The sequence below is a fragment of the Micrasema longulum genome, unplaced genomic scaffold (assembly GCF_059751315.1).
Source record: "Micrasema longulum isolate JH-2025_06_02 unplaced genomic scaffold, ASM5975131v1 h1tg000281l, whole genome shotgun sequence".
Classification (NCBI taxonomy): domain Eukaryota; kingdom Metazoa; phylum Arthropoda; class Insecta; order Trichoptera; family Brachycentridae; genus Micrasema; species Micrasema longulum.
In genome coordinates, this window is record NW_028277485.1 from 884,861 (window position 1) to 904,237 (window position 19,377).

At 32.5% G+C, this 19,377-nt stretch overlaps 1 protein-coding gene across 1 annotated transcript in view; it reads left to right on the plus strand.

Annotated features, from left to right (window-relative positions):
* Positions 1-4,721: 4,721 nt before the first annotated feature.
* MEP-1 (zinc finger protein MEP-1) overlaps positions 4,722-19,377 on the plus strand; it is a 79,911-nt gene continuing 65,255 nt past the window's right edge. Inside the window, exon 1 of the mRNA XM_088224391.1 lies at positions 4,722-4,853. The gene's annotated coding sequence lies outside the window, so the exon portion shown is untranslated. The remainder of the gene's footprint in view (positions 4,854-19,377) is intronic.

The following is a 19,377-nucleotide window of genomic DNA, read 5'->3' on the forward strand; positions in this document are numbered from 1 at the left end:
ACAGTCAAAGGCCTTTTTTTTTAGATATTCTGTAAATAATAAAATATTATTCTTCTATTAAATATAATTTCTGTTTAATTTTATTTTTACTCGTTTACCCGGTTTACCACAAAAAAATATAAGGCCACCGAGCAAATAGTAAAATCAATAAGTAATCGAATGCACTAAAAAATTTCAACCGAAAATATTATTATATTTCAAATTTACAAAACTTGCATTTAGACCCGGGCTGGTATTCCAAACGCTCTCGCGGCCGTATTATCTCGTGTATTTCGTATGTAAATACTCGAGAAAAACTGTTTTCTCGTGCCGCGAGAGTTGTTCAGAATAGCACCCCTGACAGGAAAAGGAATGAAAAACAACAACAACAAACCATCACGCCGTTTCCCCGTAGGGGTAGGCAGAGAGGATAGAACGCCATAACACTCTATCTTGGCATACAGACCTCGCTTCCTCTACATTCATACATCTTCTTATGCACGCACGCCGATTATTCCTACTTTTGACATGTCCATCTTCAAGTATTTGATGGACTTGATCGTGCCATGTCTTTCTCGGTCTTCCTCGTTTTCTGCATCCATCAACATTTGCATCGTAGATCCTTTTAGTCGTTCTTTCGCTGTCCATTCGCTCTATATGTCCAAACCAACGCAGCACCCCTTTCTTAATTCTGTCAATAATGCATGTCTCAGCCTTACACACTTCACGGATCTCGACATTTGTGCACCTATCATACATCGTTTTACCACACGGAATGAAAAACAATTGATTAAATGACTTATTTGTTAAAAAACAATTAAGTTGGCTTGTAGTATTTTATGTATACATTTCTGCGAACATACAACTATTTTAAATAATAAAATATTTTAGAAAGTACCTTCATATTAACCCTGTAATTTCCACTTGCTAGGAATTGCTTTGTAAATGTTCTGACCAAATTCTAAGAAAATACTTTTGTCAAATAAATATTTTCTGCCATCGAAATAAGTTACAGATAATTTTATAGTTGCAATTAGTATTTATTGTATTAATGTATTTAATGAGCACGAAAACGATGAAACGTTTAAAGCATGAAAAATAGTAACTAGCATTTTTGTATTATATTTACTATGACGCGGCACTAGAAAAATCCGCATTACTATGAACCGTCCAGGTCTTAGGAATATCTGAATTTTATAATATTTTTCACATAAAAAAAAACAAGTTATTTAAAATACAGTATATTGTTCATAGGATAAAATATCCTATATACACGAAACATTACTGTGAAAAATCACTTTGAATAAATATTCCACGTTAACCTCATGCACGGCAATCAAACGCACTTACCAATATATCACAAGTTAGACATAAAATACGTTAAAAACAAAAAAAATGAATCTATTAAAATATAATGTATACAGAAAAGTAACATTCTGTATACAAGCTTTATATCTGTGCGAGTTCTGTGATGACCTAAACATAGGCTGCGTTACCTATTTACCGCGTTACGTTACCTATAACTTCCCATTGTAATACGGGGCCTGAAACCTCGAACGTGTTAGTAGCTCCATAAACTCGAGCGTGTTAGTAGCTACATAATCTTTAACCAAATCGTTAAAAAAATTACCTCATTATGTAAAATAATTGTCAGAGAAATAAGAGAATAAACCGTAAACCCGATGTTTTTGTTTAGTCAGCACTCATTTTTAAAAGAATTTTATGAAGTTTGTTAAAATAAACATAATTCCTATCCAATACATCATGTTAAATGTTTTTTATGCATGTATTTATTTATGGCTATACAACTATTTTCATAAGCTTTTTTTTAAACTATTTAAATTTATAATTGCTCAGTACCAACTACAATAAAAAATTGATTCTGATTGTTAATCGAAACATATTTAAAGGTGGATTTAGGGGGTTTCTATTTATAGTAAAATACTTTTATTTCTTGCGTTGATAAAGGTAAAAGTAATTAATCACGATGTCAATTTTAATGAATCCCCTCCTATAAAATACAATTACATACAAGCTTGAAAAATTGTTGTTATTACTTTTCGCTTTTCTTAATAATTACACTGGTCTGCTTGGAAATCGGCCCTGACCCCATTCCTGCTAATTCTTATGTAAAATGATATCTGGAATCCGAATATGATCCCCGTTTTCCCCCATCACCCACCGTTTTCGGTTGCGGTTCCCCCCCATCCCCTACAGTGAGCCACCACAGCCTGGACCGTAAAATGATACGTCCACCGACGATGAAGAGTGTTCAGCTGATTCAGCTCATGGACTACTTCCCCTCAATTATTATTTACAGCTAAAATAAACATTTTTACACCACCAAATCAAATTCATTACATTAAATTATCATCGAAAAGTGATAAAAATAGAATGAGCTCCCCCGAAAATGGCGGGTGATGGGGAAAACGGGGGTTATATTCGGATTCAGGAAAATATTTTACATAAGAATCGGCAGGAATGGTGTCAGGGCTCGAAAAAATATATATTTTTTATGCAGATCAGTGTTATTGATTAGATTATGAATTCTATGGATGATAAATCATCCTGCGTAATTTACAAATATAGCTGGTAGAAATTTAGCTCTTGATATTTCATTTGAATCCCAAATGCCTGATTGTGCGTGAAAGCGTGTAAAAACTGTTTGGATAAAAGGAAAAAAGATGGTGTAGTTTTTTGTTGATAAGTAGGAACATAGGTGATTGAACATCATGATTGAATCCCAATTCTAAAAATAATAAATATTGAATTTAAGAAGGTACCTAAGTACTTGCTTATGTCTGAATTCCAAAACATAAAATAATTCATTTTTAAATATAGAATTCTTTTTGCAAATGTCAAACTCTGCTCTTCTATCAACAGGGGTGTACTTTATGTAGGAATGCGATTTTAGAAAATATATTAAATGTCCGTTAATAATATTTATAATAACGGACTTTTAATACATTTTTGAAACATCTGTTCATATCGAGACGGTATACATAACTTCTGCACTATCGGTATCTACCTCAGTATGTTCTATCTATTTGTCATCTCGACATCTTTCTCTCTCTCAGGTGGCGCTACAGCCCATATCGAGCTTTGTCCTCCTGCAACTGTCTCCTCCAACTCTGTCTGCCCTCAGCCGCCGTCTTCCGATTTGCCACCTGGAGAAACCGCATCCTTTCTCACTTCATACCCATCTCAGCCGGGTCTTCCCTCTAATCTTTATTCCACCCGGGGTCATTGACTTGTCTTATATGTCTATATTACACTCGTTTAAGTTATGTAATAGCCAGAGTAATAACAAACATCCTTTATAAATATTGAAGGATGTATATTAGATATTATGTAACTGTACCGGCTGGTAGCGTGAGTCCAAATTATTCGGAAAAGCCAATATAATGAATTAAGAGCGATGGCAATAATACGGTTCATGTTAACAATTTTGATCAAATATGTCAATCAATCTTCCTGGTTTAGTTCAAATTGTTTCTATCAATACGTAAATAAGAAAAACCAATATAAACAAGTCCTTGATATTTAATATGTAATTATGATACAAAGTATAACCAAGAAATTTGATTGATATTTTACATAAAAATTATCGTAGTTTGTTTTATTTAAGTTTATTTTCCAAAATACCACAGGTCAATCATTTTTCAGCAAAAGTAAACACCAAGTATAAAAACATTTCTTAATATTTTTCTTTATTTACTATTTTTTTTTCTCATGTATCTCTATAATAATGTATAAACTTATATGTGTGTATATGTATGCGTGTATGTTTTCATTTGTAAATTTTTTAAATATTTTTCTATTCTCTATATACCTATGTTGGTACATTTCCTGATTTTTACTTATTATTGTATCTTTTAGCTTTTCTTATGTTATCTTTAATTTTAACTAAATTTACATACTCATGTTTCACTGCTGCACTTAAATGTAACTTATAAAATATGTAAAAGCCCATAGGGCGTGTAAATTAATAAATATAATAAATAAATAATAAATAACTCGTAATTTTGGGAAAATGACCAAAAAGACACCTGATCGCCTGTGCAGCGGGCATTTCATTTTATATTTAAATGAAAATACATAACCTAATATAGGACAGTAAAAATACACAAGCAACAATAGTATTATAAAAAACTAACAAAATGTACACATTTGGTTTATTGCTAAAAAAGAAACACCTGCATAAATATATTCCAGTAGTCTAGCAAATCTAGAGAGAATAAATTATCAATAAATATCAAAAAAAAATATTAATATGGTATTTTGCAATCGGTTTATTCAATTTTTTTGCGTATACGTAGATTCATCTATATTTTCGTATCTGCACTTAGTGGTGCATAGGACACTGCATTGGTACTACAGTTGTGATCCTGTTGGAAAACGAACACGCGACCCAGGCATGGTAGGCAAAAGCCCCTTTCAAAATAAAAATGTAGCTCAAAAACAAAACAAAAAAGTAATAAAATTATATAAATAATAATAACAATGAAAAAAAAAACTTAAAATACCTAGAATATGTACGTCATAAAAAGTCCACGTGCTTAAATTGTGGTTTACAGTTTACGAAGATTTGCTCAAAATGTTATTGTAATAGTATTTTTTTTTCCTTTAAATGATTTAATATTGAATTCTAATTTTCATTTGTTTATTCTTTATTTACAGAAGAAGCAGAGAAACCCGCGGACCTCACCCGTCGCGTGATCTTTAAGGCTCGCGCGAAAGCCTCGTCGGGCGCCGACAGTAAGGACGGAAGCGGAGACGTTCGTGTAAAGACAAATAAAAAAGTTGCGAAGGCGAAACCGGTCGTGTCGTTCAATAGTGATAGTGAGTGTGAGGATTGCTGATTTCATCAAAGTGTAAGTATAAATATTTTTTGATTATCAATTAGAAACACGTTTACTATGAATCGTAAAGAATTAAAATCGACTTTGATTCATCAATAATTAAATTTTTTTTTATTTGCCCCACAACAGCCAAAGAGTCTCAACATGTTTGAGAAAAGTAGTTTTTTAAAATTATTATTATTTCCAAATACAAATATGTAGAAGTTAAAGATTTATAGTTATCTATAATTAAACCAAAAATGGACAAATCTCGGAGACTTTTGTTAGCTTACAAAAGTCAAGGGTTATCGAGAAATAGTTTTTAGAAATTATTTTTTAATTTATATGATTATTATTTGTAGACTTAAAAGAAATTTATTTAAAGTTAATAGGCATATTGAGTAGAAGCAATGTAAAGGAGTGACTAAATCCGAATTTAGACGAGTGTACAGGGGGTAAATGGATACAGTTACGAGATCGTGTACGATGGTTATGTACATCTCTGTTGAATTTAAGTGTTCAATTAGAGTTTAATTTATTTTGCAATATTTGTAAACAAAGTGTTTGTTATTTCATATATAAGTAAAATACTGACTGGGATTATATTTGTAGTAGAATGTGTTTCTTTTACATTGGAATTTATCTATTGGAAAACGAAATACATTTCTTATTGCTCTATTTTGTATAGCCTGTATTTCCGCAATCCTCTTTTTCGTCGCAAATCCCCAGACACAAGTAAGGTAGAATGAGAGAATGAGATGTTCTGAAGCCTATACAGAATTACAGCATTCGGTGCAATTTTAGATTTGACTCGATCAAACTGATAATTCCAGATTAGTTTAGAGTCTATGGTTAGGCCTAAATATTTTGTAAAATATTTGTTTTTCTGTCAATCTAAACCGATAGCAAAATTTAAGATTATATTAAGTTTATTTCTAAATAATTAATAGTAAGGTTTTTTGCATTTAAAGTTAGTTTATTGATTCTTAACCATGTCGTAAGTTAGAAAACATTCTGTTCCATTTGATTTTGTAAATCCACAAGGTTTGGACTGTTAAAATAAATAATCGTGTCATCAGCATAGAGTTGTATTGTTCTTGTGAATTTTAAGCTCGGTAGGTTATTTATATGGATCAGAAAGAGTAGTGGGCCAAGAATAGAACCTTGTGGGACACCACATGTAATATCCCCCACATTTTTATGACAGTCAACTTTGTAGATTGGTTCCTATTATTTTCGCAATCTTTCATTTATCTTGGAAAATACCCCATGACAATGATTGATTACTAATTACCACAAGATGGTCAATAAATCCGTCTTTACATATTTAAATAAAGATGCTGTAAGAGTATCTGGTCCAGGAGCTGCTTTAGATTTGAGGAGAGAAATTAGTTTTGCGATATCGTTTTTTTTTAGTGGCATATAAAGTGATTGATTGGCTTTCTGTTGTACGTAAATGGTATTTTGGTTGACCGATGTAGAATTGATTGTTTTCCAAGTTTTACGTTTATTGTAAATGTTTTCCTGAAATTTTAGCGTACAAAAATTAACTTTGCTAATCCTTCGGTAGTTAGTGACATAATTTCTAGCTCTGTTTTTAAAATGCAAAGGATTAGTATTACAAGGATCAAGTTTCCATTGTCGGTGTAGAATATTCCTTTGTTTTATTAACAGGCTCAGTTTTTGGTCAAACCATGGAGTGTTGCCTAGATATCTATCTCCATTTCTAGATCGAGTTGAGCTTTTGCTGTGGAAATAGCTTACTTTATATGTTTGTCAAAATTATAATAGTTTTCGTTGATATTATTTATATGATCAAAACTATGGCTTTGAAAATAGGTTTTAAGTTTTTGGTAGTGGAACTTTGTATCTTCATGAAGTTTATATATTCTATTATTTGGGCGGATTTTAATGTTGTTTTTATAATCATATATGAGCAAGTTTTGTTCGCTGAGAAGATCATCAATATTTGAGATAACGCCGGATATGTTTTTTGTTTTTGATATAATTTAATCAATCAAAGAGAAGCAGTCTTGTGGAAAATGTCATGTTGCAAATACGAAAATCGTACAATTGCAATATGTTAATATATCGACTCGTATGTTCGTTGTTTTTAAGAATATCCGAGTTAAATCCCCAATAATAAATGTGTCTTGTTTGCTTTTTGTAAGATATATTCAAAGCAGGTAAAGAAGTCTGTTATGTTGCCAGACGGCTTACGATAGAAAGCATAAAGTTTAAAGGGTATGAAATTTCTACCAGTTACATTGATTCCTAGGAAGGTATTATTAGAGTTACCCTTTTCTATTAAACTATGGTTTTATGTTGTATAAACATATATAGCGACCGCTCCTCCGCGTTCATCATTCCTCGATGAATGGATGCCCGTGTATTCAGTAAAGTTGAAGAAAACTTTATCTCCTTCTGCCAGCCAGGTTTCGGTTTACACTAAGATATGTATGAAACTATTGTCAGCTTTCACAGTTTCTTCGATTTCATTCATTTTGTTACGTATGCTTCTTGCGTTCATATACATTATACGTAGAGAGGTCTCAACAGTAACATACTCCTGAATTAAGGAATATTTTTTGTTTTAATTTTGTTAAGCTAATTTCATCATTTCCTGTTACTTGTTCTTGAACCATTATCTGGTCTACGTCAGAGACATTCATTTGGTTGTTCTATATCAGTTACATAAGTTGATCTTTGTGAATTATGTTTTTTTCTGTTTTAATTCTTTGCGATTGATACCGAGCGAATTTTGATATTGTGAGCATGCTTATAATTGTATTATGTGTTAACATAAGTTGTGTCAAAGTTGTGTTTACAAATGAGCTCTAAAAGTTAAACAATACGATAAAGGTTATACGTCATTCGAAATATTTTTTTTGATTTACAAGCTATTGTATTTGCCTTTACGTTACATATATTATCTTATTTGATTACAAGTCTTCAAAATGGAATATCACGTAGACAAAGTGAGCATTTTCGCAACCTTCTTCTGTTAGCGTTCAATCGGGGGAATAAAGGAGAGAACATAAAAGGAGAATACATTGACTAATTTGTAGTAATTAGTCCTTTTGCTCTCTTAATTTGAAAAAAAACGGACACAACTTACGTTAACACTCAATAGTAGAAAATATAATTTACTATTAAATACCTACTTATTTTACATCACTGGTTTATTACGGGACCACAAGTCGGTTTAAAATAATTCACACTCATACATATTATAAATATGTGTATGTATAAAACATACTGTTTATTTAAATACATATATATGCATAAAATAAATAATTAAATAATAAAAATATATTTGTGGCATAAACTATATTCTGGCTGACTACCCCTCTTTACTAATTTTATTCCTGCCTGGAATTTGATAAAAAAATAATAGGTCATTTGAAAAACCCCAAAAGTCAGGTTTTGGAAGATCTGACTTTAACTTGAAACGCACTTCATCTCGTTAATAAACCAATGTTGTCTAAAAAAATGAAGGTTAATAATAGCAAAACACGATTTTAAATAAATCATTTTTCTGAAAAGTTTACACTGACAGACTAAAAGGGTTTTTCAAATGACCGATTCGATTATGTAGTTTGACTATGTTCTCAGGCTTAAAAGGACAATAAATCATTTGCGATTATCAGAACCAGACGACTCTGGTCGTGAATCCTACTATTCGTAATTTAAATGGAAATGATACTTGCGTTGTTGTTTCTTTTTTAAATATCTAAAATGCGATGCAAAATCATATTTCATATTTCTTTATGGCATTTTGACAACATTTTAAATAGCTTGCAACCCATAAAATTATTTTATTGTATTATGTTCTTTGTGTGGCGGTTCTTTTGTTTTTGCACCACAACAGACCTTTAGGCCCAATTTCAGTGGTGAACAACAACACAGTATACCCAGGCTTGAGGTGGTGGTTAAGACACTTGATTCGATTCCCGGTAAGAATTAAAAAAAATAAATGTATTTTTTCTCAAGCCTTGTTTTTTTTGTGTTGTAATTCACCACTGGAATTGGGTCTCCTGCGCTGCTGTGGTGCAAAGAAAAACATTTTAAATTTTTGTGTTCTCACTAGGATTCGAACCCCGAACCTTCCGTGTGTGAGTCAAGTGTCTTAACCACTACACCACGGAGGCCGCATCATATGTATTAGACATCATCATAATCATTTTCCTATCCGCGTCTAATGGTGTATTGGTATTGGAACACCAACCGCGGTGTTTCAGAAAATTAGTTGTTTTCCTGAGATGATGAGGTCCGACTGTTTCTCCGTCTCTTGGGCGGTCTTCCAAGTGGACGTTGTCCAGATGGAATTTCATTGGCTGCGGTGTACACAAGTCTGTCGCTGCTCATTCTGTCCACACGGCCCCTCCAGTATCTTCGTCAGGATCTGCTAAATCGCACGATTTCCTCCATTTCACACGCACCTCTTATTGTGTATTACGGATTCGGTCTCAGAGCGTTTTTCTAGTAATAGACCTAAATACCTTAATTTCTGTAGTTCATCTAATTAATATGATGTTTAATCAAATAAATAAAACAACTTTGTTTTTAACCACTTTTTTAATATTTTTTTCCACCGACCGGTTTTAAAGCTCAACAAGCTTCTTTCTCAAGATATACTTAACTTAGGTTGTTTTATTTAAATTATTATAATGAATAACCACAAAGAAAGTGCTTCAAATATAAAATTTTTAATATGATTTTTATTTGATACATGAAATACCTACTTAAATGCTACTTTCATTATTGCCTCTTATTTGCATCAACGCGCAATGGTGTGATGGTTTGTTTTTTTGTATGTCACCATCATCGGTTCCATGTCTGTCGGCTGCCAGCTCCTGTGCATCATCCTAAGTCAGGTTCGCGTCTAGTAGTTCTGACATGAACTGCTGACGAACAGTCAGCAGTGGACGTCCAGGACGTCGAGAACCTGATGCTTAAAGTAGGCAAGCGTGGTTAAGGCTCACAGGAGGCATCCGCAGTACATAGTCAAGCCAACCGTATAGCCTCCGCTCGATGGCAGTTGTCATCGGAGTTTGCTGCGTCCGTTCTCTTATTACTTCATTCCGCACAAAGTCAAACCAGCGCACACCCAAGATTCTTCTGAGACATCTATTCTCAAAACTCAGATTTTTGCTATTTTGGGCCCTATTGAGGTGCCACGATTCGCATCCGTAGAGGAGAATAGGTGTTATGCAGGCGTTATATAGGCGGCATTCGCTTTTCAATGAGTAAATATCCGCCCTGAAGACAGACTTTATACTGTTAAATGTGGCGCCTGCTATTTCTAACTGCACTCCCAGTTATTTTTGAAAGCTGCAATTTTCCGTAACATAAATATACACAGTACATTGGTTTTTGCAATTTTGATTTTTGTTTGTTATTTTATTATTTCTATATACTCTTCGTACTCAGTGCAGTTCTTAATAGCCCAGGAATATTAGACCAAAAATAGCCATAAACACAAAATGTTTCATAACCAGCTGATTTTTTGCACATGTGTTCTAGATGTGGTACTTAATTATTACTCAAAACTCCTCACCCCTCCCCCGCTTGAGTCTTGAGATATTTCTTTATAAAGGATTCCAGTAATATATTATATACTTAAAACCGTTATAACTTTTAAACGCAAGCAGCTAGAATAATTTGGAGTATGGCGTTTTATTCACAAAATTACGCTTCTGTTTACTATGTAATGAAAGATTGGTTGAAAGAGCGACGTTGTTTCGCTATTGAGGCGTAAAGGCGGTGCCCGTATCTTAACGGCCGTAGTGAACGGTGATGCAGTGGACAGCCGTCGTAACGGTGACTAGAGAGTGGTTTCATAGGAAATCGGTGTTAATAAATGCTATCAAAACAGTTTTCCTAGGAAACCACTCTCTAGTCACTGTTACAACGGCTGTCTACCGCATCACCGTTCACTACGGCCGTTAAGATACGGGCACCGCTGTCCTAGGAAACCCTAGCTTAACCAAAACTCTATTTTTGCTTACTGCGACGGCGGCGCTACGCAAATTTTGTTATAGTTACAATGTTTGCGGAATAAGTTACGTGCCTTGAATAAAATAAATGCGAAATCGAGGTGACAGATAAAAGGCTTTAGAAGCAGCAGTAAACAGTCATCGCCAAAGTCAAGCTTCGTCTGTATCGTCTGCGAAAGCCAAATACCATTTTTTTGTCTTTTTTAAATAATTTTCTCTGCAAATATTATGATTTATTTATAAGCAAACGCCACGTTTATAATAATACAAATCATGTAAAAAAAATCAGATGATGTTTATTTTTTTAACTTTATATATTTATTTAACTTTTTGTACATAATGTTATTTGTACATTGGCGGGCTTATTGCAAAATGGCAATTTCTTTCAACCAGAAATTAAATAAAAAAATCAACTCAAATACAAAAGAAAATAAAAGGAGAATTCATAAAATAATTTTGAAAAATTGCATTATAAACTATTTTTCAATAGTATCTATGTCACAATAATAATTTATTTCATATTTTTAATTTCAATTTTTTATCTACTGAAGTTCTTTTTTATCCTTCTCCTCTTTTCCCTACCCCTCCACATCCGTCCACGACCCTCTTTCCATCCTCTTTTGTGCAACAACCTACGCGCAGTTCGTCAGGTCACAAGACACAGAACAGTAGGTCCACGAGATCTATCCAATCTCCGATCTATCTGTGGCGGTTATCTTACACCTGTCCCTTCATTTTGGTTTTATAAACATTTCGTATTTTGGAAAGTTTCACTTTTTTGTGCCATAACCTCGAATGCTTACTTCGATGAAATTCATCAATATGTCTTCTTAAAAAAAGATACGAGACTCGTTACAAAATTCCTCTTTTTAAATTGAAGTTCAGAAGAAATTAAGAGTTGATCTTTACTAACTAATGAAGATGTCTTCAGACACTACTAATGGGTGAGACATCAAATGTAAAATTCTTCGTTGCAAGAGCCACCGGCGTCAGAAATTTATTTAAGAGTTACCATAAAAATAATTAAAATATATAAAAAAGTCTCAATTTCCGTGGTTTCAAGTGTGAGAATCAAACTTTTTTTTAAATTTTTTAATTTACCAAAATTTATTTTTAAATTATAATACATTGAATTAAAGCTTTAGGTATTTATAAAACAAAGTACAGCGTTTTCCTTTTAAAAAATCAAAAGCTCTTTGATTTTGCGCCGTGTAAATGCACATTTTTTTCTGTTTATACATGCAAGTAAGATAGGCAGATGCAGTAGTACTAGTAGAACGGTTTTTTTCCCGAAGACTAAAGGACTTCTCGAAAAATTATAATTGGTGGTATTAATAAACTCATCACAACTCTTATCCGCAAGAGAAGTGAGAGGAAAAAAAACAAAATCAAATAATTGATTAAACTCTTTAGTTTATTTGCATCTTTCTGATAGTTCTACAGATAACAGGGGGAAAGTATAAATAATAAATGAAGATTACATTTCGTCAACTTGCACTCCTGTATATGGTAAAAATTAAACCCGAAATCAAAACCTAATTAATTTCGATAGACTTTCTCAGATTAGTTATAGTTACACAGTTTCGTAGAGAGTAGCAGCTGCGTTTGCAACCGCTACCCTACAACCTGTAAACTCTGTTTTAAGAACTAAAATTTCTTTTATATTAGACTATAACAAGCTGAGAAGAGAAAGAATAAGAGCCAGAGACATAAAAAAAAACCTAATTATCTCAACATTAAAAGATTGATTTTCAACGGACGGAAAGATATCTTTGCTTTGTTTTAAAAAAAAGTAAAAATATTATTGACGAAGAAAGGTTGAAGAGGAGCACATAACTCTCATGCAGGGACCTGGATCAGTTTATCTTGGCCATGTTTCTCCTTCAGAAGGCACAACTAGAATCTTCGAGAGGGTATATTTTCATTTTTTAAATATGTATAAAAATCATGAACTCGATGAATTAGTTGCGATTAGTTGCTGTTGCAATTTTGTCCATCCTGAGAATCTTTTACTATAAATGATAACAGATAACGACTGTACAATAAAAGAACTTTGCTAAAAAAGAATCATGCGATCTCATCCTCTTTATTTCTTCGGGATGAATAAGAGCATTTTTCACTCCCAACTTAAATTTTAAAAGCGTAAATAAAGATTTTAAATGAAGTTAGCTTGTTAATTTTTTTTGCATCTTCTACCCTTTTACACGTATAAAATCTTTATTTTTTATTCTATTTCCCATTAATAAGCTTTAAAAAGTCTAATAACTGCCCTAAAAACGCATGTAAAATTTCGTATTTTTGTGTCCAATATGCTATATTTGGTATTTTTTATGGTCGTTTAATCTGCAATAATTTATTTTTTGAGTTTTTATTTAGTAAACCAATCCATAACATTATATATTTTGAAAAGAAAAATATGGAAACTTCGTTTTTTTCATATTTGTTTTTTCTTTCAGAGCAATTATTTTCTTATTATTCGAATTTCCAATCCATTTTAAGGAGCCAAAGATTTTTTTTGCTTTTCTTATTGCCATAAGCCTAAAAAAACTTTTGAGACCTATTAAACCAACAACAAAAATAGATCATTTTTTGTATGGAGCAGTGACACACCCTAGTGTACATGTGTACTTATTCAAATTATTTTAATATTTTAATTTTCGCTAAAACACGCCCATTTAGGTATTTTTGCTTAATAGTTCAAGGTTTTTACGATCAGCGCTTTTATAAAAATGATAATTGTAAGTCAAGATTAAAGATTATAAATGAGTTTTTGAATAATATAATAGTAAAGGTCAACAATGTTTTGAGTATGTCCAAATGTTTGCAGACCGGCTAGTCCTTTGAGAGTTATTTATATCTAAACTTGTTGCAACGGAGAGGAAAAACATTTTTGAGAAGGGAATATTTTATTTTATTTTATTTTATGGAAGTCTAGGCATTTACGGGGTTCATGAATTGTCATTGGCTGATTTAAGTCGCCACTTTACACATTGTGTAACATTCACCGTTCTGCCTATGTTTAAACATCCACATTTCCTCAACTCTTTATTTTTTTGACTTTCGTTAAGTAAGAGAGCTGAAACCTTTATCATGCGGGTGAGATTCATCCGGCTGAATCAATGATAAAGGTTTCAGCTCTTGCACTCACAAAAGTCAACAGATGGAAGAGTGGAGAAAATGTGGATGTTTAAACATAGGCAGAATGGTGAATCTTACACAGTGTGTAAAGTGGCCACTTAAACCAGCCAATGACAGGTTATAAGCCCTGTTAATGCCTATACTTCCATATTCCCTTCTCAAGACTGTTTTCCCTCTCGGTTGCAACAAGTTTAAATAGTAAAGGTTTTTTTGTCGTGCTAGAACTTTCGATTGGTAATACTGTTTCTAGTTAAACTAATAACAGTTTTTTACGCTTGTGTTCCGTAACAATACACAAATAAAATTAAATAGAACCCTTTAATTTCGAACAACGTTTACGAATTGGTGGAAAATTACTTTAAAAATCAGTGTTTAGTTCGCTGAACGTCTGGGGCTCTTCGTGAAAATATGAAAAACTGGGTGTGCAAGTTTTGCGACAAAATTGTTTTCAGAACTTGTCCAGGTCATTGGCCTCCACGATGCTGTGATTTGACGCCATTAGATTATTACCCATGGGGCTGCGTTGAAACCATGGTATTTTGAAATAAATCAACGACTCTTGATTAAGCCAATATAACACGGATCATTTCGGAAATAACGTCGGATTTGATGGAAAAAGTGGCTGAAAATTGGACCGACAGAATGCGCTACGTAACTGCTTGTCGCGAAGACATTTTGTCGTCCATCTTTCAAAAAGGCGTATTTCGATTTTGTTATCTTTTGAGACGACTTTTTAAGAATTTGTTTGAAAAATTTTCGCCTTTAAAAATAATCTTACTGTATTTTGCCGAGTTTAAAAAAAATTCATTTTATACTTGTATGATGCCCATTTATTCCGTAAATACAATTTAATTTTGATTAAAATATTCATTACTCAATTTCGATGAAAAACGAGGTACGTCTTTTTGAAAGATGGACGACGATTTGCCGGATATCACATTTTAAACACAATAAAAACAATCTCATTCCGGCAAAATTTTGTTTTTTTAATTTCAATTTAAAGTTGTGCACCACTCTTAAAAACGCCCGAAATCAATAAAAAAATACAGTTCAATGCGACTTTTTTAAGAATCGTTTATTCTTAGAATGATTCATGCAAATGTAAATAAGAGAAAATAATTTCTCAGAGTTCAGATAAACTTAATTTCAATTCATGCACTATCGAAGTGCATTCTTGAATGATAAGGACGCGATTGGGTGCAGTAAGGATTGTATGTGTGGCGTTCATTCAATCGTCTGGCTATCCGTACGGGAAATGGTGTGGTACGAGTATTAATATGTATTTTTTATTTTTTGAATCATTATATTTTTAATATTTGTCACTCTCCTGACATCAAACTAAATCATGCTTGCGTAATGGAAAAAAAACGAACATGTGTAAAGTAGTACAAAAAAATGTATGTTTCTTGTCCGTGTACGTTTTCATAATATCTTATACAGATTATATTACAATACAACCAGAATCCTGGACGAGTGTTTTCGACTCGATGACTGTTTTCCAGTAAATATATGATTTCGAATGGGGATAAGTCCACCTCGTCGTGTAGTGATTAGCGCGTTCGACTACCATTCTCGAGGTCCTGTGTTTGTTAAATATTTATTTTAACATTTGTTTAAACTGCAATATTTTACTGTTCCTGGACTGGCACCTGAAGCTTAGGACTGATCACCTTACCTTCATGTAACAGTTAATCGAAATACGCTGCATTTGGCTTACAAATTCTGCGCCTTATGTATCACTGAGTGCGAAAAAAAGGATGATGATGAAATTTATTATATGCTTTATTTTTTATTTATTTATTTAGTGACCACTCGAGGGTAAAAATCCTGCAAAAGTTAATCTAGTGGAGATTTTCCAGCCTTATGGTATGCTGGTTTGCGCGTGTGCGCTCATTAAAAATGTTTTTTCCAGAAGTACTTTGAATAAATAATATTAGTTTATCTTGAACATATAACTTTTAATATTTTACCGTTTTTGCTTGTATATGTAATTTTTAATACTATTGAAATGTTATTTGTGTTTTTTTATACTTTTTTTTAGCTTGTATACGTAATTTTAATACGTCTTTGATAAAAAAAATTAACCTGTATTGGGTGTGCGCATATTTTGTTAATTAAAAAAAATAATTTTATTTTGTACTAGTTCAGTTTGTATATATACGTACATGTAATTTTTTAAACTTTTTATATTTTTTACATTTTCTTTCCCAGATTGCGTAATGTAAACATCATTTTGAATTTATTTCCATGCCTTGTATTATGTTTATTTTGTTATTTTTAAGTATTTTTATTCATACCCTTTTTAATTTGTAGTATATCATAATTTAAATTTTTCTGCTTTTGTAAATAATATTATAGTTTAAAATATTAAAACGTCTTTAAATAAATTTGTTATCTGTATGTCCCTAAATGAGTTTTTTTTAAAAAACTCCTTGGGAATATTGTAAATAATTATGTATAGTATGTTTTCAATTTAATAAAAAAATATGTGCATCGTTCAATAAATAGTATCAATATATGTTATTTTATCGTGGCGTGTGGATTTTTATAATTAATTGTATGAAATGTACCATAGGAACACACTCAAGTAAATCTATAGACTTATTTCCCTTTATTAAAAAAAACCGTTAAAATATTATTTATGCTTTATTTAGTTAGTTCATAACATCTTAAGAACTAATGTAAACTTTTGAAAACATAAATTTTTTTATCAAAATTTCTCAATAGCATATTTTTTCAAATTAATTTGAAATATTTCGATATTTTCTAACTCCTTTATTTCTTCGGGTAAATCATTGTACAGCTTCAATCCCTTGTACAATGAATTTTGAGATTTTGTTTGATTATGTATCCATACACAAAAATATGTCTTCAAGCCTATGAAGAAAATTATTTGTTGATCGGCTTTGAATATCGATTTTTCTCATAAAAGATTTACCGTGAGTCTAATATAAAATGAGGAATATTTTATTAAGGGTTGAATAAACTACGAAAAAAGTTCTGGACATTATGACCATCGAAATTTACGATACTATTTAAAATTAAATTTTCGTGTCACTACGCCGCCGCCGCCCCGTTTTTATTTCTGTCAGGTAATTTTAAGTGGACGTGAAATATTGATGTTAAAGGTTTATTGGACTGCAGTACTTTATTGTTCCTGGACTGGCACCTGAACCGTAAGACTGATCAGCGTAGCTTTATAAAACAAATGATCGAACTATGATGCATTTGGTTTACCAATGCAGTGCCCTATGCACCGCTGGGTGGGGAAAGGGGATGATGGGAATATTAAAATAATAAAAATACTGTATTTATTTTTATTTGACTGTTTATTTACGATTTGTTTAGTCACCCAACAGTCTTACTTACTTCACTACGAAACCGGGTCACTGGTAAAAATTATTAATAAAAGTAAATTTAAAGTAAATATTGTATTATTATTATTATTAAAATGGAGTTCCATTTAGAAATGTTTATAGATAAACACAGTATATCAATTTCCGGGAGGGTTAATGGGTGTTTTTAAACTAGAATATTTTATAGTCCCCGATATAATACCTGGGTCCCGATTACAATGGGAAGTTAATATTTATCTTCAATTTTATCTACAAAGTAAAATTAAGTTTTCTGTATAAAGAGCAGAATACGTATACAATTTTTTCGTCTATTAACACAATGTGATGTAATAATGAACAAATAACGCGTGTCGCGATATGATCTACTCGCAAATTAAACAAATACGTCCGCCCCGTCACCCTCGCACGCACCGCAATAAGACAAGTCGTAACCTGTCTCACGCGAAATGCACACATCTTTTGCCCAACATTCGACCGCCGAATCTTCGGCGCTCCGGCCGAGAGCGTTGGCGAATATTCGGTATTCGGCCAAATCACTATTCGTGGCATCCCTAGTATCGGTGCAGTTAATGCACCACTGGGTGCGGACGGGAAATGATGATTTTACTTTCAGCACAATTTTGTTTGTGCATTGCGAACTTACTGCCGAGTGGCCATTTTTTCCAACCAATCAGTAAAATAAATAGTGTTTAACAATATATTTCAATACTTTTGTAACAACTGAATATCCCACTGAATGCGGAACCTGCAGGGCCCCGATTACAATGGGAAGTTAACATTTATCTTCAATTTTATCTACAAAGTAAAATATTTTTTTTTGTATGAAAAGCCTAATATGCTTTTTTTTTCTTCTAAACATGTCAATTATAGGTAACCGACGAAGATACTTTAAATGTTTATGCAAATATACTCATTTTCGTATACAAATATCGGTTTTCTTTATAGAAAGTCGAAAATAACTCTGTTAACTTTCTATTGTAATCGGGGCCCTGCAAATAGAAGGACATTTTATACATTTTTAAAAACATTTTTAGGGATTACCATATTCACAGACATGGGTCGTTCTGGTTGGCACTTTAAACCTTTTTCTGCATTAATTTAAATAATGCGTGCACTATACTGTTATTAAATAAAATAAAATTTTAGGGCCTTTGTCCGTGTTAAGCCTTAATTCGTTACTAATGAAATTATGTTAACTGGTAACAAATAAACGAAATATTTTACTATTTATTTATAGTTTTTTGCTGTGCATACGGTGCTATGTTGGTTTAATATATAAAAGTGATTATAAAAAATAAAACATAAACCTAACACCGCACCAATGAGGAAGATCAGTGCTATGGGAAATTGGATATGATTTTTTTTTCTTACACGCCTTAAAAATAAGAGTATGGCGAAGTTTATCGATAATGTATGAAAAAATAATAAAAACGATTTTGGACGTGTCAGACTAATCCACCAAAGAGAAACCCCTCTGAAAAATCTAGAGAGCAAAAAATCTGCTCAGAACGGCAGAGATGAAAGTACTAGTTGCAATAGCAGGAAAAACCTCAAGAAAGAGAATCCGGAATCAAGAAATTTGACGGACTCGCGACATCCGAGACACAGTACGGTGGAGCAGAACAAACGAAAGATTCTGTTAAGATGACGTCGCGCGTCGGTAGAATGTACAGCTCCAGAATCCTTTATACCGTGGCCTATGAAATCCCAGCTGGTCGCCGTCTGCCTGGAAGACCACCGGAGAGATGGACAGCGGGATTCCAGCGTCTCAGGAATCACCCTCTAGCCGATAACAGATCAACCGATCTAAACAGAGAAAAAGAAGATTTCGATAAAAATGAACTGCTTTCAACTACGTCATATGTTCACTCCAGTGATAGATTTCCGGTTTCTGGGAAGCCAACTCACCAATCAGCAAGACTCCGACTAGAACTTGCGACGTTACGTGCGGAGTAATTTCAAAATTACGAAATCATAGAGCTGATAATACGATACATTAAAAAAATAAATATTTTTAAATTGGCCTTGTTTGATAATCTATCAACAAATAATAAAAACTAAATA